The 26731-nt window shown below is 32.0% G+C and overlaps 1 protein-coding gene across 1 annotated transcript in view; it reads right to left on the bottom strand.

Annotated features, from left to right (window-relative positions):
* The window catches only part of GPC6 (glypican 6), a 1235068-nt gene that overhangs the window by 883752 nt on the left and 324585 nt on the right, over positions 1-26731 (bottom strand). The window lies entirely within an intron of this gene.

Genomic DNA, 26731 nt, shown 5'->3' with positions numbered 1-26731 from the left:
TATTGTGAAGTGTTAATTTTTCTAACATGACAGGTTTTGAAATGTTAGTCCTTTCCCTGTCTCTTTCTCTTTTTGCATTACTTTCACTGAATTTTCCTAAGAAATTAAAAAAAAAAAAAGCTCATGTTATAGTAGGCTAAGAAAGCTGCAATTGCTAATTAGGAGCACTGGTAATTCTGACATTTTAAATTTTTAATAAGTTAAGAAAAAAGAAAACAAACAAAATTTGAAAAGGTACTTTATTTAAAAGATTCATGTGGTCTGAATATTCTTTTCTTCTGCTTATTTTCTCTTCAGTGTTTCTTTGAAATTGTATTCTAGAACCTTCAAAGAGTCAGGGAAGGTTGTTATAATGGTAATTGCTTAAACTTTTCCTTTTTCTTAATTTTAAGAAAAATCACCAAACCTGTTATAATAACTTCCATTCTCACAGGCCTAAAGAATTTCCTCAATTTCATGCTTGTCTGAATAGTGTTATTTGAAGTCAAGACAACTGGACTTACAAACTTTGTCCTCAATTTCCTAACAAATCTCAGCAATGTCATCATTCATGATTTTAGGAAACTGCATTTCTTTCTTTCTTTCTTTCTTTTTTAAATGGGAGAAATTCAATTCAAATTAAGGAAAAGGAAACATTAAAGTTTTGATTAATCCAAAATGAAGGACACATAGTAGATGGAGAATGGGATGATAAGGACAGATTGAAAAGACAAAATTACTCCATACCTATTTGTTTATTTCTTCCACTAAAATAAGTCTTCCGGCTGAAAAGGTGGGAAGAAAAATGGTAAAAGAGAAAATTCAAGAACAGAATAAATAAATGATGAAGATATCTAACTATCCTCAATGAGCACACTTAATTTGGCTTAGATGAGCTTTATTGAAAGATCTTTAAATTATTTGAAGATTTATTTCCTGGTCTGTAGTAAATTAATATTTATTAAATATATACAATTCTTTACAGTACTGTTTTAGATCCTCAGTATAAAAGAACAAAAATGAAACAGTTTCTAACTTCAGAAAGATTACATTCAAATAGCATGGAAACTTACAAATACTTTATCGATACTATATATAAAATGAATAAGGTGATGTTTGGGGGAGAGTCTGGAAGTTGGATGTCACTGGACAATTTTGGGAGAATATTTTCAGGATCATAATGAAAAAGAAACCTCACTGTTGGGTATTTTGAAGAAGACAGTGTGAGTAGAGGAAGTTGAGGTACCCGTTCCGTTATAAAAGACTTTTTTCCTAGAGTTTGGAAGAGAAAGAAAAGAGAGCTACAAGGTAATCATTGGTGGAGGTGGAGGTGATAGTGATACAATCTAGTAAGGGTTTTTATTAGCATGGGCATCAAGTAGGAATAATATCAATAGACAGGAAGAGTGGTAAAGTGGGGATTTTATGGGTGGAGCAATCTGGAGAGGAGAAAGGAGAGGATCAGATCAAAGGTGCATGTAAAATAGACATTCTTCTTGAGCAATGATGAGAGACTTAATGAGAGACTGAATAAATGAAATAAATGATGAGAGATAACATTAGGAAATTGTGGGATGAGTAGGATTGTCAGGTGACACAAAGTAGAGAAGATTGATCTTGTGAGATATTGGGGAAAATGAGTAGGACAAGATAGAAGATGAATTTAATGTAATTAATATATTCTAGAAATGGTTGCTATTAGACAATCCTACTTTATCACTAACTCAGTTTTCTCATTTATCAAGTAAGGGAATTGGACTGAATAGTCTCTAATTGTCCTTTTAGAATTAAAATTATATGATTATAAAATTAAACATTGATTATGGTATTTAATTTCTGGAGAGCAGGAAAGTGGATCTAGTAGAACCTTATGCTAAAAATCCTATTGTAGCAAATATTATTAAAATCATGTGTTTAAATGTTAAAAAGAAACTGTGGATAAATTAATCATGTTGAAATCATCAAGATTCCAGGGGTAGGAAGGATTGGGTTCAAATCCCAGCTGACAGATTAAATACTGCCTATACAATTCTGTACAACCTTTTAATGAACTCAAACAACTCTCTAAGACTATAGTTTGTAGAATAGTTTCAAATGTTCACTGGCAAGGCAAATTCCTTCCTAGGAATACCAGTGAAATCATAGGTTTATAAATCTTCAAAAATACTGTATTAAAATAATATTAGAAATATAAACATATATCTTCCCCCTATATTTACTAATAATTATCATATTCCTATTCCATATTACCTATTCCCATTTTGAAATGGCAATTCCTAAAATCTTAATCATTATATTAAACTTTTCAATAATATCAAATTTGTATTCAAGAAAATTCTTTAAACTTCTTTTAAATTTTCAGTCACTAAAACTCTTGAAATCTTTCTTAAAGATTAAACTTTTCAAAATATTATTCTTGAATTGAAAAAATATAGAACATACCAAGATAAAAATTGACATATTAAACTTTTCTTTAGTGATAGAAGATCTATCAGGGCTTAAGACTCAGGTCACATCATCCAGGAGAAATTATGTTCCTCATAAGTGAACATGGGCAGCCAAATAGCTCTGTGGACCCAAAGAAGTGTATTTAGATCTGACCTGAATTTAGATCTGACCAGAGAGACTGAAAATTAACTATATGAAATGAGGCAACTTACTTAACTTCCATTTGCCTAAATCAAACTAGAGAAGGAAATGACAAAGCACTCCAATAACTCTGCCAAGAAAACACTATGAAAAGTATGGTCCATGAGGTCATGAAAAGTTGAATCTGACAAACTTTAAAACATGGATAATATATTTAATATCCTCATGGAATTACTATATGCAATTGAGGGTAATTTCTAATTATGCCTCTTTTCATGTTGTCAATAAAGCTAGAAAGTGGAGAGTCTTTTTGTAGCGTGCTGTTGTCTCTAGAAGCTGCCAGACCACTCTCTGGGAAGAGATCTGCTGTGTCTTCTACTCAAATCTCTCCGACAGATTCCTCTTCCTGTAACGAACCGTTGTCTCCAGGCAGTTGCTGCCAACTCTTGTCCTTAGAAGTGACTTCCCTTCCTGCAGAGAGCCCCGTCAAGCCTGATGCAATTCAGAGTCTTCTTCTTGTATCCTGGCTCTGAATCTCCTCCAGCTCTTATCCTTCTCCAGGCCGATCTGCTCTCTGGGCCCAGTGCTGTCTCTTTTATCCTCCCAGAGAATGGGCGTGGGACCATGCAAGGGCTTCTGGGAAGAACCACCCCAGCCAATGAGCTTGCCCCCTCTATCAAGTCAACCTGAGTTCTCACCTTGTAATTGTCCAGAAAACCTGAATTCTCACCTTGTCACTGTCCAGACAACCTGAGTTCTCACTTAGTAATCCTAACATCTTTTTTTTTTTTTTTTTCCTAAATAAAGAATCAAAGATATAGGAGGAGGGAGGTGGGGAGGGAATATCTGTAATATTTTGCAGGGTTGAATTTTTGTCACTGCCATCATTGCATTTCTATCTCTGTAACAATTTCTCGATATTCTCCTCAGATGTCCAGTGCCCTCATGTTGCCCATTGGTATAAGTTTTTCATCTTCTCTCCACCAGACTTATCTCTCTATTCAAATTACCTCCTTTTAATCAAAACTCATTTCATTCTCTCAGTATGGGTGTTAAAGTGTTAGGAAGAATGAACTATCATTAAACAAAGTATGAATAAATGATAGCTTATTTAACTATCATACAATTATTTACAATTTTAACAAGGAATACTTGTATAAGTGTATTTGTGAGTGTATAAGTAGAAATAGAAACAATGCTTGTTGAATTTGAATTGAATTGTATTCCTAGTTAGTGAAATTTGAGAGTATGCCAATGAAAAAGGAATTCTGCTTATTTGAAAGAGATATTTATAAAATGGAATACTCCATGGAAGTCCTACAATTGCATTACATAAGGAACTATTTATACAAGGAAATATGATACAACAATAAAAATTAATGAGATTAGAGTTTTTAGTCTGTTTGATCTTGGGCAAGTCCTTTTTTCATCTCTTGCCTCATTGCCTTCATGTAAACTAATGTTGATGCCTGCAAAGGATTCATTCCCTCCTTACCTCTACCTCTTCGAATTTTAATCTTCCTTTAAGGCTTAGTTCAGAATTCCTCCTTAATTTTCCACTTATAAATGTGTCTTCCTCTTCAAATTACTTATCTGTTTACATGTTTTAATCCTCCCAGAAGGATGAAAACATTTTGAAGGGGAAAAGTGTCTTATTTTCATTTTTGTATCCCCCGCAACTACCACAATGCTTTTTAAGTCCTTAGTACATAATAAATATTTGTTTGATATAACTGAACTTAATCTTCCTAGGCTTAGTAGCCTGCTCTGTAAAATTAACTGATTGGATTTGCTCTCTAGTGTTCCTTCCAATTCCATATTCTATAATTCTGTTCTAATCACAGTGAAGGGAACCCTGAATAAATGGTCCAGACACTTTCTGAATTAATGGCTTGTGTTTTTAACTAATGGTTGATGTTTTCTTTTAAGAGTGTTAGCCTATCAGAACAATATATTTTGGGAATAGAAAAAAAAGCACTGGCTAATCTTAGTGCATGAACAGAAACTGGAGTTTACTTACAACATATGCATTTACACATATAAATGGAATGAGCCAGAATGATGAGGGGAAAGAGAGCTGCTATGTCCGATGTCATTCAGATATTTTAAATTCCCATAGTACACACTGATGTGAATGGGTGACAAGAGACCTCTTTAATTTAGAGCATACATTAACTAAATGAAGGAAGAATATATTTTCAATATTTTACCATGAACAAAAAATAAGAAAAAAAGTAAAGCACATCACACAGTATGTGTTATGTGTATGTGTATATATATACACACATAAACTTGAATACACATAGGAAAAGGGAAATGGAGAATCATTAAACATTCAAACTATTCTTCAATATTATATGACAGTGTCATTGGAAGTCAAAACGATATATCCCATCTCCCAGCAGACAGTCAATAACTACCATCAGATTAATCATCCTTTAATCTTTAGAACTGATAGGCTATTAATAGTTAGGGGATGAAATAAAAAACAGAGACAGTTTTCTTTATTAAATATTTACATATTATGACAATCTTAATTTTTTAATTGCTTTTATTTACATTAAGCAAGTGGCAGAGGATTCTAAGATGAATGAGAAGATATGAAGCAATAAATTTTAGATTTCAGTCTATTTCACTTGGGGGAATAATAATAACTAATACACACACAGATAATATGTATTGTGCATGACTGTAAAATGGGGATAATGAGAACCTGTACCTTACAAGGCTTTGTAAGGATCAGATGGCATACACATATATGTATTTAAATCATATATATATATATATATATATATATATATATATATATATATATATATATATATACATATATATATATATATATACATATATATATGTATACATTTGATTCTTAGATTGGCTTATTATATTATATTATTATTATCCTTATTTTACACTGGAGGAAATTTAATCCAAGAACAGTTGACTTGCCCAAGGTTACATAGTGAATGTCTGAAACTGGATGTGAGTTCATTTTTTCCTGATTCTATGTCCAGGGCTTATTCACTTTGCCAACTAGGTGACAGAGATGAAATCTACTTAAATAATTTCTGGAACAGTATCTCTCCAAACTTGCTAATTCTTATATTTTGAGTAAGCTAGTCAGTGCCCTGGATCAACCTTTCAGTAGAACATAATCTCTTTGATGACAGAGATTATTTCCTTTTTGCCTTTGTATCTTAGGTCTCCAGTGTAAGTAGCTAGTGTATTTCTCTGATGGGCTTTTGGCAGAATTTCCCATATGGACTCATTCCACCATTAAAAAGAGAAATCAGACATTTATTTTATTAATTTAATGTTTCCAGGGTTATTACCACATCTTATTTAAAAGAAATGCATTTGAAGCATTACAGTTCCTTTTTGTTAGTCATGTCCAACACTACATGATGCCACTTATGTTTTTTTTTTGTTTTTGTTTTTTTTTTTTGTCAAAGATACTAAAGTAGTTTGCCAGTTCTTTCTCTAGATCATTTTGCAGATGAGAAAACTGAGGCAAATAAGGTTAAGGGTCCAGTATCACAGCTACTAAGTGTCTGAGGCCAGATTTGAACTCAAGATGTTGTCTTACTAACTCCTGACCTAGAGCTCTATTTACTGTACCACTTAGCTTTCCTGAAGAAATTTTAATTTCTTACATTTCAATTGAGGGTTTCTTATGCTGATTGTTGGGATTTCTAAAAATCCCATAAGATGATTTTTAAAAAGTCATCTAAGTAATAAGCTAATAGGATAGGGAAAAAGACAAAGAAAGAAAGACAAAAAGAGAAAGAGGAAAAAGACATGGAGAGAAAAGCAACATTAAAGAAAATGGGTACTCTGTGTTTTTAAAAGACAACTGGATTTTATTATAAACTCCTGAACCTGTACACTGCCCTCCCTCTCTTACTGGCCTGGAGAAGTTGCATGTTTTTAGTTTGTTGAACTAATGATGATTCAGATGTCCAGTTTTATATGGTTTTCAAAGCATTCTCCATCCTCAATAAAACAAAAAATTTATTCTATTTGGTACCTAAACCCCAGGTTCAAATTCTACCTCTGTAATCTGGGTCAAAGTAGAGTTGGTCCCTTCTTTCTGGGCTTCCGTTTCCTGATCTCTAAAATGAGCAGGGTGGAATAGATGATCTCTCTAAGAACTCTTTCTGTTATGAATCTACAATCCCTTGATTATAAATAAAAGGAGGAGAAATAAAATTAAAAACTACTCATTTTTAAAAATGAAATGTATTCATTTGCTCACAATTTTTTTTTTGCTTTCTGATGTTAATATATCTAAAGAAATGTGGTCTTTTTGGGTGACTTGCAAAATAAAGCAAAAATTGAATGGAATGATTTAAAGGGAAGAATTTGAAATTGAAATATTTATTTTCAAATATCATTTCTGCTGCATGCCTTAGATAACCTTCACATGCCAGTTTCATCTTATATAAAAATGAAGAGATGTGCAAGATAGATGATCTTTTGATATTTATAGCCCACTTTTTTTTTTACAACTATATTACATAGTCAGTGCAAGTGTAATTTCCACCTTTTACAGATGATGAAACTAAAGCTCAGGTATTATATGGCTTGTTTTCTTCTAATATGTATCAAACAAAAACCTAGAATTCAGGTTTCAGATCTCTAAATCACTTTTCTGTCAACTTCTGTACACAGGATTCCATTTAACTAATGCTTTAAGCATCTACTAAGTGGAAGGCACAGGGTTAGGCTCAGAAAGCTGAAACATCTCAAATTTGTTGACTTCTTTACCAAGGTCTTGTTTGGTAAGAAAATTACTTGAGTTCTTAAAGTCAAAGGTATTTCATTTTAGTGCTTTGCAAATATGTTCAGTTTCCTTTTCTTCAGCATAGTTTCCAACATTCATTTTTGTACAAATTTGTAACTGCTTTATTCTGCTAAATTTTTATGTCCTCAAATAGCTTGTACCCTTAGGATGCTTTACATCTGTCAATATCTTGCCCATTTTATCTTTTAGTAATCATATCTGTTTGCAACATTTCCTCAACAATCAAGACATCACGATAACTGAATCCAAATAACAGTCAAAATGAATCTTAAACTCTAAAATTTTAGATTCAAATATTCTTTTATCTTAAAGTAATTTTGCTATAATCAGTTTCTTGAGGCTCTAAAAGCTACTAGTTATTTCACTTTGGCAGGCTGGTTCTTTATTACCTATAAATTTCAAATTACATATTATTACTTGGAATAGGCATTTTAGGATAATAAACCAAGGGGGCATATTGTTATTTGGAGAATTATCTAATAATTAGTATTTGCCATATCATTTGATTTAAATTTAAAATTTCCTTTAACTCTCCACCATTAGTTATAAAATATTTGTATTATTCTTTGTCTTTTTTTTTTTTTAACAAGGCAATCAGGGTTAAGTGACTTGCCTTGAGTCACATAGTTAGTAAGCATCAAGTATTTGAGACTGGATTTGAACTCATGTCCTTCTAACTCCAGATTCTATCCACTGGACCACTTAGTTGTACCTATTATATTTTGTTCTAAACAATTCATTTCAGTGATGTACAGTATTTAAGGCTAATTTAAAGATAAAAGATTATCTTTTCCAACTATTATAATTTTATTTTACTAATATTAAATGAGAAAATTCTAATTTATTTTTAAAATCTCTAACTCTATCTATAGTTGAGTTGTGTGTATGTTTGCCCACTATTCACAGTTTCTTCTTTAAAATCTTTCAAAGAGAGACATATATTTATTTTCAATAAGTTTAAATTCATGAAAGTAGCATATTTTAGGTTGTATATAATTGAAATACAGAAATAATTTTTACAAACTCTCAAATGGCACAAATGAGAATTTGTGGATAAAAATAAAATAAATATGAATATTTTATTGTTTATAATTAAAATTTGATTACATTTGTATCTTCTATGATGACAAGAAATACACTCTAATTCTGGACAAAATCAATTTGGAAAATCATTTTTATTATGTATTTTTTTTGAATTTAATATTAAATTTTGCAACAAAAATATAGTAGTGATCTTCGAATGGTTTTTATAGTTCAAGTAATTTCTTTAAATATTCCTAAAATATTTATATGTTAGATTCATTCCTCTGACCATACCAAGTTAAATGATATTTTCTAAATCATTTAAAAAGTATTACCACTTTCTGCTGAACTTCTGAAATTAAAACTAAGATATAGGTTCAACACATTAAAATTATAACTATTGTTGAGTTTACATTGTATAATTTTGATATATGACAATAAAAGTAAATTCTACCTTTTAAAATAATAAAACCTAAATTTGAGAAAAGATAATAAATGCATAGCTAATAATTTTATAACAATGTTCAAATTCTTGAAGTATACCCTTATCTTAGAGGTAGCATTGTGTAGAGTCAGGAAGACCTGTGCTCTAGTCTGAATTCTCTTGAATTCTCAGACAATTCTGTAAGAGTTGAATTTGCAGATCAGGTATCAATTTGCATTTGTGAAATTGTAAATTTCATTCATGGAATTCCCCATGCTACTGAAATTACATTATGATAGTAGTAATATCAGCATCTACACCATCCCCCTAAAAATAAAATACCCAGTCTCAAAGTTATAATTTCAATAAAATGAAAGACTATCTTACAGTCTTAATAAATCCTCAATGTCATCATCATTTTTACTATTCGCCTCTTATTGATACTTTTTCTAATAGTATTGATTTTCATGGATTTAATTTTATCCCTTTTATCCTATTTTAACAAGGTAGGCTGGATCTGTTCTCTTGATGCAGTGTTTTCACTTAGCATCAATTCTCATTTAAAGGATCCTTCACAGAATCCTTCATTTAAAACTGGAAGAGGTAACAGAGACCATACAAATCTGTAACACTTCACCAGCCATTTTATGGATAAAGAAATTGAAACTAAGAGAGCTTAAAGTAAAGAGAAAGGATATTCATGAAATATTTTACAGTTACAGGATTTGTACTGTACTTAGGACTTCTGGCTCTTAAATACAAGGAAGGTTCACTACAGTGAAGATACCCTGCTCTGCTATAAATGTTGCTATATAAACTACAATAATATACATATTAGTATTTATTGGGTTGGCCAGGCAAAATGTCCAAATATTATGAAATTTCTTGTTGTCTTTGTGTAAGTGAACTCCCAGTTTGAAAAGCTGGAGTAGAACATTTTTCATTTGAAGGCAAATTAGAAGGTGCAGACCATCCTAGCACCACACTAGCACCTGATCAGCAAAATAGGAAGGAACTTTGGAGTCTCTGAATTAGCAGTAGCATCTACAGTTTCTAGATCTCTCAGCCCAGAGACAACAAAAATTATCAGGGAAAACTATCCTAATATTATAGGACAAAAGGATAAATAGAAATTTAAAGAATCCACTAATCACCTCCTGAAAGAGATCCCAAAAAGAAAACTCCCAGGAATATTATAGCCAAATTAATATTTCAACTATTCAGAAAGAAACAGTTCAAGTATAGGAAAGCCACAGTCAGGATAAGACAAGATTTAGCAGTTTCTACATTAAAGAACTGGAAGGCTGGGGATATGATATTCCAGAAAGCAATGGAGCTAGGACTACAACTAAGAATGACCTACCCAGCAAAACTGAGTACAATCCTTCAGAGGAAAAGGTGGATAGTCAATGAAATAGAGGATTTTCAAGCATTCATGATAAAAAGACCAGATGTAAATGGAAAATTTGATTTTCAAATACAGAAGAAGCATAAGGAGGTAATTAGGGAAGTGATATCATAAGGGACTTAATGTTTATCTGTTTACATTCCTACATGGAAGAATGACACTTGAAACTAATTAGAATTTTGTCATTATTATGGCAGTTTGAAGGACTACAGAAAGAGGGAATAAGTGTGAGTTGAATATGAAGCGATAACTCTTTTCAAAATGATGAAATAAAGGAGTGACAAAGGAATATACTGGGAAGGGGAGAGGAGAAATGCCATTAAAAAAAAAAAAAAGTCAAGAAATAGCTTTTACAATAGAGGAAAAAAGGGAAGGAGAGAGTGAATGAGTAAATCTTCCTCTCATCAGAATTGGCTTGAGGAAACAACAAGCACACTCAATATGGGAATAGATATCTATTATCCTGCAGGAAAATAGGAGGAGAATGGGGAGGGAGGGAAAGTAACAAAAGAGGACATATTGGGAGAGATGGTAGCAAAATGTTTTTGAGGACAAAGTGAAGGGGGAAAGAGAATAGAATAAATGGTGGAAATGCAGTTAGCAATAGTAATTAGGAAAATAATTTTGAAGCAAATTTCTCCAATAAGGCCTTATTTCTCAAACATAAAGGGAACTGAGTCAAGTTTATTAAAAATAAGGGCCTTGACCCAATTGATAAATGATCAAAATATATGATATATGCCCAAAGGGCTATAAATTCATGCACATTCTTTGGTATAACAATAACACTCCTAGACAAGAATACCAAAAGAGATTAAAAAAATAAAAGGACTTATATGTACAAAAACACAAAAGATTAGAAATTGAAGGGATGTCCATCAGTTGGAGAATAGCTGAATAAATTGTGGTATATGATTATCATGAATGTTATTGTTCTATAAGAAATGATAAGTAGGATGCTGTCAGGAAAAACAACAAAAAACAGAAACAAAAAAGACAACCCTTAAAAGCCCTCAAAACTCAAAATGAAATGTACTGTATCCAAAGTGACAGGAATGTTGAGATGACCACCCATAAATGACTTTGCTATTCACATCACTAGAATGATCCATGACTACTCTGAAGGACTTACATTGAAAATCTTATCTATGCCCAGAGAAGAAACTGACTATTTCTGAAGAAAGATTGAGGAATTTTCTCTCTCTCTCTCTCTCTCTCTCTGTCTCTCTCTCTCTCTCTCTCTCTCTCTCTCTCTCTCTCTCTCTCTCTCTCTCTCTCTCTCTCTCTCTCTCTCTCTCTCTCTCTCTCCCTTATCTTCCTCTGTCTCTCATTTTTTTTTTAATTAGGGTAGGAAATTTATGTTTTCTTTCACAACCTTATTTTTATGGAAATGTTTTGCATAACTTTACATGTGATTTCTTAATGGTAGTGTGAAAGGTAAGGAGAGAATCTGGAGCTCAAATTTTTAAAAACATATGTAAAAATGTTTCAAATATAACTGGGGAAAATATTACATTTTTTTTTTAAAGAAGAAAATTATTTAGGGCTGAAAACTGGCTCTTGAACAACAGACAGTTTTACTAGGTCTGTACTAAAAGTTTTACTAGCCTGGGAGAAATTTCCTCAAGTTTGTGCTTTCCTTGGATGTGTTATGTGTCATTACTTCAATGAGTTATAATAAGCCTTTTCTGGAATCCTCCAAATCCAAATAAGCAAAATTGCACCTAAATATTCTTTAAAAAATTTTTTATTGGGGGGATTTGCAAACTATTTCACAAAGCCTACTACTCAAGAATTTCTCCTGGCAAAATCACATAATAGACAGAATGCAAAGTTACTTTTCAGAAACATAATAAAGGGAAAGGAATTACTAATACGCATTTAAAAACACAAAGCCAGAGGATGATGCAGTCATTTTTCATACTCATACTTGTTCAAAAATGTATACTTCTATACAAACATGCTCTTTCATTACAAAAGAAAACCATATTTAGAATAAAAGAAAAATTCCAGAGGTAAACATATTAGGCTCTGCTTTCATTAGATAAGCTATGAACTAACTATTTAGCTAATAGTTTAATTCTAACAGCTTGGATATTATAAAAGGTTCATCAACCTATTAATGGAAAACTTAGAGCTCTATGCCTTTTATTTTGCAAGCACATATCTCTTTACTATAAATTACCAAGTCTAGTTTAATTGCAAATCTAAATAAGCTCCCTGGTGATTACAGATTACAGTCACAAATCCAAAAAGGTACAATACAATGTCCTTTCCCCAAGAAAATTAATTATTCCAATTCTAGACAGCTCAATAGTAAGAATTCAGCCACCAGCTGGCTAATATGTACAGTCTGGGCATTTACCAGCAGGCTTTTACATTAGTAACAGCAAGATTCCATTTCACAGAAGAATACTGCAAATAGTTGGTATAAATGATTCTCTATCTAAGAGCCCTTAAGGCATAAGTGCTTTATCCCTTTAAATGCTTGGGCTAACTAGCTCCACATGATGTCATCTAGATTAATTTTGAGGAAAGCAAACAAAAGGTACTGTTTACTCCCCTATGCAAGTACAGCAGTAATGGAAATCATGCAATCTCATTATTTATAATCATATCTTTTAAAACTGAAAAGAACAACACAGATCATCTAATTTGATCTCCTTATTTTACAAATAAAGAATGAATATGTGAGAAGCTAAGTGATAAATCAAAGACACACAAACACAAGTATGTGTGTGTGTGTGTGTGTGTGTGTGTGTGTGTGTGTGTGTGTGTGCACGCAAGCGGGCAAGCAGTCCAGTTCAAGGCAGCCTGGTTCCATGGAAGGGCTATTGCATATTGTCACAGGATCTGGGATGGAATCTCAGTTTTGCCACATATTACTTGTATGACTAGATATTTCACTGAACTGTTTGGGCCTCAGTCTATCCACCTATAAAATCAGAAGGTTGGAGTAAGTCACCTCTAAAGTTCCCTCCTGTTCTAAATATATGATCTTATGAGATAGAAAATTTTCAAAGCAACATTTTTTATGGGAGCAAAGTGCTGGAAACCATGGTACCCTGTGATTGCAGAATGACTAAAATACTGTAATATATGAATTTAATAGACAATTACTATACATTAAGCAATCATGAACAAAAGAGATTTAAAGAAATATGGAAAAATCTGCATGAATTAGTACAAAACAAAACTAAGAGAAAAGCATATTAAATAATTATAATGTAAATGAAAAAAATCAGTGAGAAAATTAGATTGAATAAATGAAAAACTAAAAGAGGATTGAGAGAACAGAAAAGAAATCTCTTTTCACAGAAGAGATGTAAATTATTACTAGATAGAATACTATTTGTGCTGTCCAAAACCTGTATTTCATGAATTTTGCTTAATTATTTTTCTTCATCACAACTGAGAGTTTAATCTGATTATGATATAAAAACAAAAATATGAAATGTATTATTAAAATTAAATAACTGGTTCATTTTTACAAAACTACTCAATGATACCACGGGTACTGAGTCTAGCTCGGTAGCATGCCCCAAATGGGGCACATGGGGCAGAGTTGATTATAATACTTTCATCCTTTGCAAGGATGCGTTTTTTTAGGCTGTAACAATCTATTTCTCTCTCCTTTCCTCCTTCCTTCTAAAAGTCATGGAGTTCCCATGGACATGTTGAAAAATAGTAATTACAGGGATAAGTAGCATATACAGGAAAAGGAATTCTGGGATTATCATAAACTCAGGTTTTACTGTTACCTTACACAAATTATATACTCTTGACAAGCTTAAACTCCTAACATACAAAAAAGTCTTATAAAACAATGCATTATATAAAATAAAGATTGATGTATGAAACCCATCAATTAATGTTTAGCTTTAGAGTGATGAATAATTATTGATTGGCAATTTGCCTATTTATTGAATGAGTTAGTAGTTATTCTCAAATAACATTTTCACCATAACTCCTCTATTGATCAGTTATATCTACATCAAGACAAATGTTTTGACATGAATGATGTGTACCTTCATTAAAAGAGCAGAAAATGTTTTATTTCACTTTTACAAAAGTAGCTTTAGTTTGTCAAAACACTTACCCATTTCCCATATGAGTAAGTGTTTTTTCTCAAATGGTAGTATCACCATAACTCTTCTATCAATCAGTTAGGACTACATCTAATTAACTGCTTTAACAGGATAAATGTGCATACTTATTAAGAAAGTACAATATCTCACCATCATAGTGGTACCTGGAGTTTGTCAAACTGATGGTTTCATCCCTACACGAATATAAAGAATTTTCTATGAACATATAAAACCACTAAAATATGCTTTCAGTAAGTCCTAAAGTTCATCCTTTGAGAACAAAGAGAAAGTGCAGATATTGGCATGTGGGGGGAGGATACAATGATAATCAATGAAATATATAAATTATAAAAGTCACTTTTAATTTTGGCCATGGGCTGAATATCTCGAACTAACCAATGGTTTGTTAATGGTAGTAATTAGATTGCACAGAGAGAAACAAAGAGGATTTTTAAAAGACAGAAATGATAATCTGACACCCTAACAAAAAATCTCTTACAATCGTAGAAAATATGATGTCCTTCCCCTACACTTATCAAAACAGATGATGAATAGTTCCTCTTCCTTTTAAATTACAACACTGGTTTAGTCTGGTATTTTGTATTAGTTACATATAAAAAGAATGGCCATATTTCAGTACTTCCCAGTGGGGTCATAATTGTATGTACAAGCTCTTTGCTGCAGTATCCCAGTGAAATGTAAAGCTATTAGATATTTCCTATCATAGAACACAAACTGCCAGATATTCTATGTGGATTTCTCAGACTTTAGAATCTTAGTCTTCAACTCATATCCCACAGCAGTTCTGTGGATAATAGGATTCCTGAGGTTCTTCATAGAAAATAGGGTTGGGGGCTGGACTTGTGATTTCCTTGACATAGGGAGATCCTAAATAAGGAAACTCCTGCAAATCCATGTCTTTGCAATGCGTCAGGACCCAGACTTTACTGGTTTCAAGGCAAGCATTATAAACTTCATCAAAGAACAAAGTAGCTGAAATTGGTATTATACTATTTACAATAAAACTACAGATCCTCAGAATATTGAAAAAAATGATCTATGTATGCCTCTATAAAATATCTATATAAATGTGTCTATAAATACACTTGGAAACTTCAATGTTTAATGAATTCTGACTCTCAGAGATGGGAATACTCCATCCTTTGCCGTAGGCCATAACCCATTCAGATCTTCTTACCCTGTTATTATCTCTGGCTATCATTCATGCCAGGAACATTGTCCCTCTTCAACTTATTGGTTTCTCATTCAAGGGAAATGTTCCTCATTGAAGTTCTATTGACTTCCCTGGCTTTCTTCAAGTACCAAATAAAATCCCATCTTTTACAAGAAGACTTTCTTATTCCTCCTTTAAATTCTAATGTCTTTCCTCTCAATTATCTTCTAGTTATCACACACACACACACATACACACACAAAATCCTGTTTTTATATATTTGTTTGCATATATTTTCCTCCATTTATTTGCCTTGATGGCAAGGATTGTCTTTTGCCTCTCTTTGTATCCTTAGACCTTTATACACTACCTGGCACAGAGTTCATGTTCAGTAAATGTTTTCTGATTTATTAGTTGATTTGTGGATGTATATATGTATATGTGTATATATATGTGGAAAAAAGTTCAATATGATCTTTATATTTGACTGAATCTTGAAATTATATAAATTTTGGGAATTCCTAAATTTTCCTTTCTCAAACCCTGTCAGTCCTATATTTTCAAGACATTTTAGATATTCTTGAATGTTGACTGAAACATTTCAAATATTAATGAACTCATCATTTGTTGAGCAACTCATTTTCTCCTTAAAAAACCATATAGAGTTGCTAAAATATTACAAATCTTGGAAATATCAAAGCTGAAGACAAAATATCTCTATGTCTCTCTCTCCCTGTCTCTCGGTCTCTCTTCCTCTCTCTCCATCTTTCTCTCTTTATCTGTCTATCTCTGTCTCATATTTTCAAAGAAGTTTAACAATTCCTATATATTTAATCAGCATTTAGCAACATAATTTTGGTCTTTAATACACTTGTTCAAAATGAATAGACTAACCCATTACATTCCTCTGAATAGCATCTTCTTGTCAGCAAAAGAAAACTACATTACATTCTGAGACGGGGTGTTACTACTCAGCACCAAAGTCCTTTTCATAGCATACACCAGATATGGTTGATAAACGTTACTATACCAAGTAGCACTGAAAATCTTTTAATTTACCAGGAAATAAGAAACTTCTCTCTTAGATAAAAAGGATAATCATAATTTCTAGTTATTTAAAAAAGATGATTTTTATCCTTTTTCCCTCTTATCTTCTTCTGTCCTTCCTTTCTCTTCTTCCCTTCCTCCTGTCCCTTTATCCTTCCTCCCTCCCTTCCTTCCACCTCCTTTCTTCCTTCTTTCTGTCATTCTTTTCTTCCTTCTCTCCTTCCTATCTTTTCTTCTTCTGTTCCCCCCCTCATTTCTTCTTTCCACTCATCTTAGTGAGAGAAACAATAATACTTAGAATGTAAAAAACAAATGTAAAGTTTTCCTCATTCTTTTTTGACATGTTTGTCCCCAAACAGGGAAGACAATGAAAGTCACAGTGCTATTCCAGTTCCACTCACCCCCACTTCAGACTGGTCAGAATGGTAAAGCTACCTGAAAAGCAATTACTCTTCTATCAGCAGGTATTATTTTAAATAGCCATGGTTAACACAGTGTCCCTGAAAGCTCAGCTCTTTAGAGCACTGACTGGAAGCTCTCATAACTTGATACTTCCTTTTAAAAGGCTTGGGAATGGATATTCTTCTTCAGGAAGGGGAAGTTGCACAAAGATGGCATAAAGAAGATTGATTTAAAAACTTTATCCAGCAAACCAAAGCCTTTTGGAAGTAATTACATTCCAGTGAAAGAATTGAAGAGAGATATCAAAATCTAAATGAAGCTCTACTTGAACTAAAGAACACTCTGGATTAAAAAGCTTTCATTTATAAGACACTAACAAGAAGATAGCAATTGATAAAGATAAGAAACAAAGACAGAATCCTCCAGTTATTGGAAACAAAGGTATATCATCTCTATAGATATTCTATCAATATAGTTTTGGTGCTATTGTAATGGACAACTGTGACTCCTATTTATTGCCAAGAATATCTTGGTGAGCCAAGAATCTTTTGATGCATTTTGCAGGAATTATCTTTAATGCTGGATTATCTTCAAGAAAAATTAATTTGATAGAAGAGAAAAAGGAAAAGGTAGCTTTGCCCCCCAAATGTTCCCCCTGAACATCTTACATGTTTCATTATGAAAGACAGTAACAAAACTGGCATGCTTGAGTATCTATTTATTATCACTCAGTCCTTGAAAATGTGGGATTTAATATCCTTGAACCCAACTCTACTTACATGGATTACTACAGCTTCCTAAAAGACAGCTGATCTCACATCAGTAGATACAGCTCAGGTTGCAGAGTTACTAATATGAGGGAAGTGTCAGGAAATACATGAGGCAGGGAAGGGAAGAAATCTGCAGAGGAAGAAATACCATTTGAAGCTGCTTTGTCAGCATCAATTATTTAATTTCCCTGTTTCATTTTATCTTCACTGACCTCTTATCTATTTTACTTAATATAATTTCTTTCATGTAGTCCTATGTACAGCTGAGTTTCTTTTATCTGTAGACGCAGGCCTGAAATATCAGGATGGTTTTATGCAAAAAGAACAGCAAGGAAATGATCTTGAACTTTAGGTTCAATTTGCTAAAAAAAATAAGGACTCCAGCCTCCTCATGACTTTGGAGTTTCAAGCTGGGAAAAGTCTAAATTGAAGACTACACAGTTCTTTTGAAAGAAAGATATCTCTCTATCCAGCTAATTACTACGAGCTAATGTCATTTTTTCATTTAATAATAAAAAAATAAGATATAGAGCAACATTTCATCAAAAGAAATAGAAAAAATAAATTAACCATCTTTAAGGGAACAACAATGGGTCCCAATGATATGTATAAATTACAAACATAAAAGTTTTTCTGGCACTCTTCCCCATGAGTACTATTTTTACTAAATATTATTTGAAGGCCAAAGGGCAAGGGGAATAGGGTGACTCTCCTTCATGAAACTGCAGTTTCCTTCCATTCTTCATAGATCTGTCAGCTCCATGAGCTGTACAATTTCTCAAGGAGGATAAGACATCAAGTTTTCTTCCTTTATTTGGTGACAAATAAAGCAAAATCAGTTTAAGACTCCTAGAATCCTTTTTCCTATTCTTGTTTAGGTGCTATCACACTGCTTTTTCTCTTCTCTCTAGGTTTTATCAGTTTTATTAAGGAGTATTCATATTTTGAAGCTATTCTCTTTTATTAAGGTCTTATTCCAACATTAAACTATATTATAGAGGAAACCAAGAATCTGTGAAAGCTATACTAATGAATCATATTCACATTCCATTTCTGTCACTCTTATTTATTTGTGCATTCTACAGTCTTGGAAACAGGAAAATTTCCAAATTCAGATAGACTCATTTAAGTAGCTATTGTAACAAATATTCTCAAGCACTTTAGGTTATTCTTCCTACTACTTGAAGGATATTATATCTTTATCATTAATAATTTATTTCTTTGATTTCCAAAAAAATTCATACATGATTGCCTTTGAATGGACTAATGTGCATTACTGGTCATCAGTGTTCTCATTTAAAATTCCACTTGTACAATTCCCTGTGTATCACTGAAAGACCATATTTACATATTTCAAACATCCTATGATCGAATCTGCAAAAGACAACAGAAATGACACCGATGTTAAAAGCCAAATACAAGAGGTTTTATCATCTAGAGTCATTCTTCTATGATGTATTACAGTTGTAAAAGCTGAACCAACATTTTCAGCGTGTAGAAATGTTTATCTACAAAGCATTGGGTAGCTAAATGGCTCAGTGAGTAGTGTATTGACCATGAAGTTGGGAGGACTCATGTTCAAATCTACTCCATGATTCCAAGTAAGTCACTTAACCCTTGTTGTATCCATTCATTCATTTGTAAAAGTTGTTGGAAGGAAATAACACATCATTCTAATATTTTTGCCATTAAAAGGCCCAAATGGGATCATGAAGAGTTAAGCTCAACCAAACAACAAAGTATTTTGCCAGTAAAAACTCAAAAAATGGCTGTTTTCTCAGATATTTGGATAGGCAAATATTTGGTCATAACTATTCTTAAGATAGTTCACATCAATATCATGGCAAATGTTGAATATAAGGTCAAAATAAAGATGCAGTCTTTATAGACAACATGTTTCTCCAGATGTTCCTTTTAAAAAAAATCTTGACCTCAGCAAGACATGCAGATTACAGTACAACTTTATGTAGAGCCACAATTAATCTAACTAGGACTATTCTAGACTATACTTGAGGAAAGAAAGTGGCCTAAGAACACATCTTTCCCAGATTATTACCTGCCTGTGAATGAGCTAGTCCATTAGTACAGATATCTGCACCTAAGACTAGATGATGATGGCTTATGAACTATACTCAGAAGGATGAAAAACTAAGATTGCATTTGGGAAATAACATATCATTTTAAGGATCCTAAACAGTCTTAGAAAAGTTAATTTTTTGAAACTAATTTTCTTATATACTAGATAGTAAAACATCATAGGAGATATGTGATATATCATTTTATCAACAATGACATGATTAAAGAGGCATAAAAAAGATATTATCAAAGATAGATATGACTAAAAAAGAATATGGGTTAGTCATTGATAGAGGAGAAAAGAGAGATAGTAATTGGACAGTCTTGGAGTTGGACTGATAACTATGAAGCAGTAAAACTATCTAAAGAAAAGCTTCTAGATGGGTAGATAGATATTTTAGCAAGGTTTTATGAAAAGAATTAGGTAAGAATATTACAGAATTAAAAATAAAAGCCCAGATGAATTTTGATCTTCATCAATGCAGGGTGAATCTCATTGCTATGATCACAGAAGCACCATAATTCAATTGCAGTATATAAATTGGCTCTGACTAGAAATACCATTCATAAATAGAACAAGAGTGAAATTATCTACAAAGTATTTCATGTGACTTTCAAAAATTGATTTCAATTTTTCTAAAACAAAAGAAGAATAATTTGGCTTGCAAACTAATAATGTAATGTAGGATTTTGCTACAGCACTACACTACAGTTCTCCACTTTTACTTTTAAGTATTTAATTAAATCAAACTATTAAGTACTTTCTTATAGTCATATGCTTTAATGCAGATGTTGTTAGTTCCCATCTTAAAATAGACATCAGGAAGTCAATGAATTTCTGGAAGTTATAAATCTGAAAGAGGCATAAAATTACATTGGACAAATTTCTAATATCGATTTTCTGGCATATTAAAATCTGAATGAAATGAACTTTAATGCAGATAATGAAAGCAAGATTTTACTCTCTGTTAATCTACCATGAATTAAGATAGCCTAATTTTATTTCTTATGAATGTAATCATTCTTTTTATCATCAGATACTACCACATGGAGTAATCATGTGAGCTTACTGGTAAAGATAGAATGAGAGAAAGAAATGATGCACTGAATATTCTAAACCAGAATTGTTTTTAAATTGCTGTCACTTGTCTTTATAGGACTAGACATAATTGAGGAAAACTGCAGGGTCAAATGCAAAAATCTCTACAACTTAATTTCTGACAAGTAATCGTCCAGACCATTTGGATACTTGCTATGAAGTAAAGGTTAAGATGATTGGAATGCTTCCTGTCTCTAAAAACAGTTTTACTCTTTTACAAACTCTAGTTATTGGAATGTTCTCCCTTATAAAATCTATAATTGCCTTGGAGTTAGAGAAAATCCTAGTCTAACTTCTTAAAGTGAGAAAATATGGCATAGTGGACTTTCAGTGAGAAAATGAATTCAAATCCCACACTATTCATCCATTAGCTTTATGACCTTATAAGTCCATTGATCTCTATGCACCTAATTTTCCTCATCTGTAAAATAAGATGATTGACCCCAATGTCCTCTAATGTTCCAGTACCAAATTTGTATCCAATATTTTCTGACTTCTACATAATAATACTTCTGGAGCATTAAAGAACAAATATACAAATGTGTAAAATGTACAGAAAAATCAAAGGACAGACACTATAACATCTCTTACTTTATTATTAATTAGTTACTTTGGTCTCCTCTTCTCTGAGCACTATATCCAAATCTTTGGTAGGATTGATGAGGTGGCAATGACATTATATCATACAATGATGATGTATAAAAGCCTTCTTTCTATTATTAGTAAACTATTTTCTGAGTCATCTTAGAATCTTCCTTTTATATAATAAATTCATGGGAATAATTCATGTCATTTATTCTATGTCTAAAAACTTTTTTTATTTATGCTCTTTCTTTTTTCCTATTTCCATCATTGCCATTCTCATTCTGGTTTTCACTATCATTGGAGAGTACCTACAATATCTTTGTAGTTTATCTCTTTAAGTCCTTTCTCTAGCAACAACTCAAATCAAGATTCACTGTATTGAAACTCTCAGTAAATTTCCATTGCTTAATCAATATTGTCTAAACCTCTTAGCATAATATTCAGGATTTTACCGAATCTCATTTCATTTAATCTGCGCTAAAACAGATTGTTCCCAAATATTTCCCAAATTTGCTCTTTGATTTCTGTGACTTTGCTAAGATCATCTATTTCTGGAATATTCTTTGTTCACTTCACCAAATACATTATTTAAAACTCTACCATTTTTCAAGATCCAATTAATGTAACTTTCTATCTAAGTACTTCCCTAATACTACCTCCATCCCATGAAGGAAAAAAGTCTATCTATCATTTGAAAACTGTCACCTTACTAGGTTGTTTATACTTCAAGATATTTCTCACACTTTAATTTTGACCATATTTGTTTTTGTTTATGGCCTATCACCCAACTTCTTGAAAGCTCCTTGATACCAGGAATGACATTTTATTTATAGCTGGTGATTAGTATAGTGTTTATTCTAATCTGTGTTCCAATAAATGCCTGCTGAATCGAACAAATGAATTCTAAATTTTTAGTTAAAAAAGTCATTAGAAGTCAGTTGGTCAGACCTGTTATCCAAGTTGGAATCTCCTCCTTATCATCTTCAAAGAGATTTCTCCCCATATACTTGATCTCCCAGTGAAATGGGGCTCACTATCCTTCTAGGAAAACTTGAATGTAAATCCTGCCTCAGATACATTATCTCTTATGCCCCAAAGAAAATGATTTAATCTTCCTTAGGCTCATTTTCCTTATTTGTAAAATGAGAGGGTCAGACTCTGGGATTTCTGAGATCCATTCCAACTCAAAATTTATGATCCTATGGTATTTGAGTTAGAAGGTAGCTGTAACCTAGTTTCCCACCTACCCACACACACACACACACACACACACACACACACACACATTCTTACTGTTGCTTATTAATATACATAATGATGTCTCCTATTTTCCATTATATATTCACCCTTTAAAAAGAAAGAGAAATAAAGGCCTAGAGGGACAAGTTTTAATGTCAAGATTTTCCTTTCAAGTGAGTTAGGGTTTAAATGCACTAAAAGAAAATTAAATGCTTCTGAAGAGACAGATCTTCCTTTAAAGGTTGGCAGCATTTTTAAAAGTTGTATGGCAGAGTTGACATATATCTGGAGACATTAAATAAGTAGCATGTTTAACACAACTGCATTCTCAGGCAGCTAAGACACCATATAACATGTGCATTCAAACAACATTGTTTGGGGTCGTGTTTGACTTCCCAATAAACTGATGTTTTTATTGCTAGATATACAAAACTTCCTTTATTACAGTAAGAATGAGCATTTTTTAAAGGATTCTATATTAGTAAGTTGGTCTAGCTAAGGTCAACTCATTATCATAAAAGTTATGATGATGTGACTTTTCAAATTTTTCTTTCATTTCTAATAATTGATTGTTAAGCCACAAACATATTCTAGAAATAATATATCCCAGAGCCAATGTACCAGAAATTAATATTTAGCAAATAAAAGTTACCTGGATTTATATACCAAATTCCTAATTATAATAAACACATTTAAGTGCTATAGATATTACAATAATAGGTAATTAAATAAAAACATTTCCACTTTCCTTTTTCTGCCTTAATGATACCCAACCTCTGCTAGAGAAACAAAGGAACTGAATTTTATTCTAATGATGCACAACTTTACTTGTTGAGGAAGAAAACATCAATAGCTCCTTTTGTCAAGCTCATATTGCTAAAGGCAATTATAATTTTCAATAGCCGTTTCTACTTGTTAATCTTTGATCTCCAAATATATGCAGGGTAGCTAGATGGAGCATTGGCCCTGGACTCAGGAGTACTTCCCCAATCAACCAAAAAAAAAAAAAAAAAAAAGAGATAGAAGTTGCAGAAAAACAAAAAAACAATGATATTAACTATAATTGGCATTTATATACCATTTTAAGGTTTACAAGGCAATGTATATGTATTATCTCATTTGTAATAGAAAATTTAAAAGAAAGATTTTATATTCTCTCTTTAAATCTCATCTCTTATTCTATTTCTATTCCACCTGCAATCCTCACACCATGATGGCAAGATGATACTTACTCCATGGTATCCACTACTAACATCTCATTTCCCCTTCTTATACTGAAATCCACCTCTGATTTTCCTTTGCTCACAAAATATTGTTATGAGAATTTCATAACTAGAACTGTGACGAAGTTAAATGAAATGTGCTCTGATTGCATGAAACTCTTCGTGGGTCAAGATTTCAAACTCAGAATTCCTGTGGTGATAGTAGTGAGTAATCTGAGGTTTCCTTCCAAATTGTATACTTCCTTCAGCCCAAACTCCCCCACCAAGCCTCAAGAAAAGGCTTGGGCTGAGAGGCCACACATATGAGCCTAATGTTACACATCCTGAAATCACTGGGGAAAAAATAGCCATACCAACTTAGGTTCCAGCCAGTCCCAGCTCTAAGCAAATAGAATTGCCAGCCATGTGTTTTGCGGCTTTAATTACAAAGTGACCCTCTAGTTTCCAAAAGTATTAAGAGTCTGTGACAAAGCCAAATATGATACTCTTGCGTATCATTTCTAATTACCTAAATTGAAGTCAAAAAATATCATAAATTTCTAAAGTGGATTCATCACTTCATAACATTTTTCCCCAATGTGAGTGCTTCATTACTAGCATTTGAAACAAAAGCAAAACAAAACAAAAGCTTAACGCTATATTTATATTAGAATAATATAGACATATGTTTTTAAATACAACAAGCATAAACAAAAATTTCATTTGTTTTTATTACCAAAGGAATTGTTTTTTACTAAATCAATATGAATGAAAAGGATTCCAAATAGATAAGTTATTTTTAAATTAACACAATCCATAATATTTGTTAATTTCTGAATTCCAAGTCCTAATAAATTCTAGCTTTAATAAATATTTCCTTTAAAAGTCTTTAAAGAAATATCATAAATAAAGGAAGAGTTATAACATAAGATAAACATTATATTGACCACATAATTTGGGTTTAAGTTCTGGATCAGATATTAATTTCCTAGGAAAGCATGGGAAAATCACATAAACTCTCTGAATCTCAGTTGAGTCCATCTGCAAATTGAGAATAACAATATTTTCACAGAATAACTTTAATTGATGTTTTAAGGGAAATTCTTGGCAAATTTTAATGTGTTATGTAAATGTGAGTCATTATTATCACTTTATTAAAATAAGCTAATTTTAATCACCACATTCAACAACTGAAATATTGATAAGTTCTCACCTGGAAAAGAAAAATGGGGCAGTTCCATAAATGAAATTCTATATACCAGAGGATGTAATTAAATATACATGTTTAGTTTATACTTATTCTGAGATAAAATATGCATATTTCAGAAAATATTATGTGGCAGAGCAACTATTAAGGAAATGGCATTCATTGCTATTCTGTGTGTGTGTGGGGGGGGGTTCATGCTAATTTCTTGCAGGGATGGGGGAAAAACAGATTATTCAATCATTCCAATATGAAATCTTCAGCAAACATTTATATGATATAGCTAACACATTTATATTTATAAATTTTACCTCCGTTTCTGATTTAAAGGCAAGGACTATTTTAATTTTAAATGATTTTTATTGGTGTTTTTTGCTTCATCATTATAGTTATGTCCCTTAGCCTCTCCCATTTGTATTCAGAATGTTTTTGCTATTGCTCAACCCCTCCCCTATTATTAGTGTCTAGCACAATGCTGGCTCTAAAGTAAGCAACTTATAAATCCTTTAAAATTAATTGATAGTGTAATTTCTTAAGGAGCTAAAGTACTCATAATCTTGAATTAGTTTAAATGAAATCTATAAGAAATGAAAGGGATTGAATGTCCTATCAAGATCTTTTTTTCCCATGTGTAAAAAAAAAAAAAAGATACTGATACTGAAATGATATGTAAAAAAATTGACCCCTACAAATTTAAATTTTATTTGAAATAACAAGCAACCTAATTTTTGAGACACAATTATTATTTCAAATGCATTATCAATAAAATGGATCATATTATAAATCTGGCATATAAAAGCAGCAATATTGTGGAAATTCATACTTTTTTATTTCTCCATCACAAATGGCACAGTGAATTATTCTTTTAGAGAAAAATGTCACTAAGATAATCACATTCTTCACAAAATAATATGGTGAGAGAATCTGTAGTGTTTCGCCTTGTTACACATATCAAAGACCCATTGCACATCATTATTTAGGAGGAACAACTGAAATAAAATTTTTTACTAGAAAAACAAATTTCATTTTATATTTAGGAAATAATAATATAGATAACCCTTGATCCTGTAGTATTTAACTGACTTTTTTTTTTTTCTGCTGATGAAAAATCAAGGTAATAACATGGGTAAATTCCAAATTTAACAAAGGTTTCTTTTCTTTTCTCTCTTCCTCCCCCTTTTTTCTGGCAGGCAATCAGAGTCAAATGACTTGCTCAGGGTCAAAAATGTGTAAGTGTCAAGTGACTGAGGCTGAATTTGAATTTAGATTTTTCTGAGTGTAGGACTGGTACTCTAACCACTGATCCACCCAGTTGTCGCCAAAATGTGGATTTTCAAAAATACATTTTAAAGGAGCTAGATGGTGAAGTGGATAGAGCACTGGCCCTGAAGTCAGGAGGACCTGAGTTCAAATGTGACCTGATACTTAACTAGCTGTGTGGATTTTCCAGTTGTCGCCAAAATGTGGATATCTATCTATCTAAAATATCATTTTTATATTATATCTATTTATATTTATATCTACAAACATATGTGTGTATATATGTATTAAGTGAGTAAAGAACAATGTTGGGTGTTGGAGCTTTAGAACAGCAATTGAGATTTTGAAATATAAA

This window comes from Sminthopsis crassicaudata, chromosome 3 (genome assembly GCF_048593235.1).
Source record: "Sminthopsis crassicaudata isolate SCR6 chromosome 3, ASM4859323v1, whole genome shotgun sequence".
NCBI lineage: Eukaryota > Metazoa > Chordata > Mammalia > Dasyuromorphia > Dasyuridae > Sminthopsis > Sminthopsis crassicaudata.
Note: the sequence above shows the minus strand (reverse complement) of the source record. Positions and strands in the feature narration are given on the sequence as shown.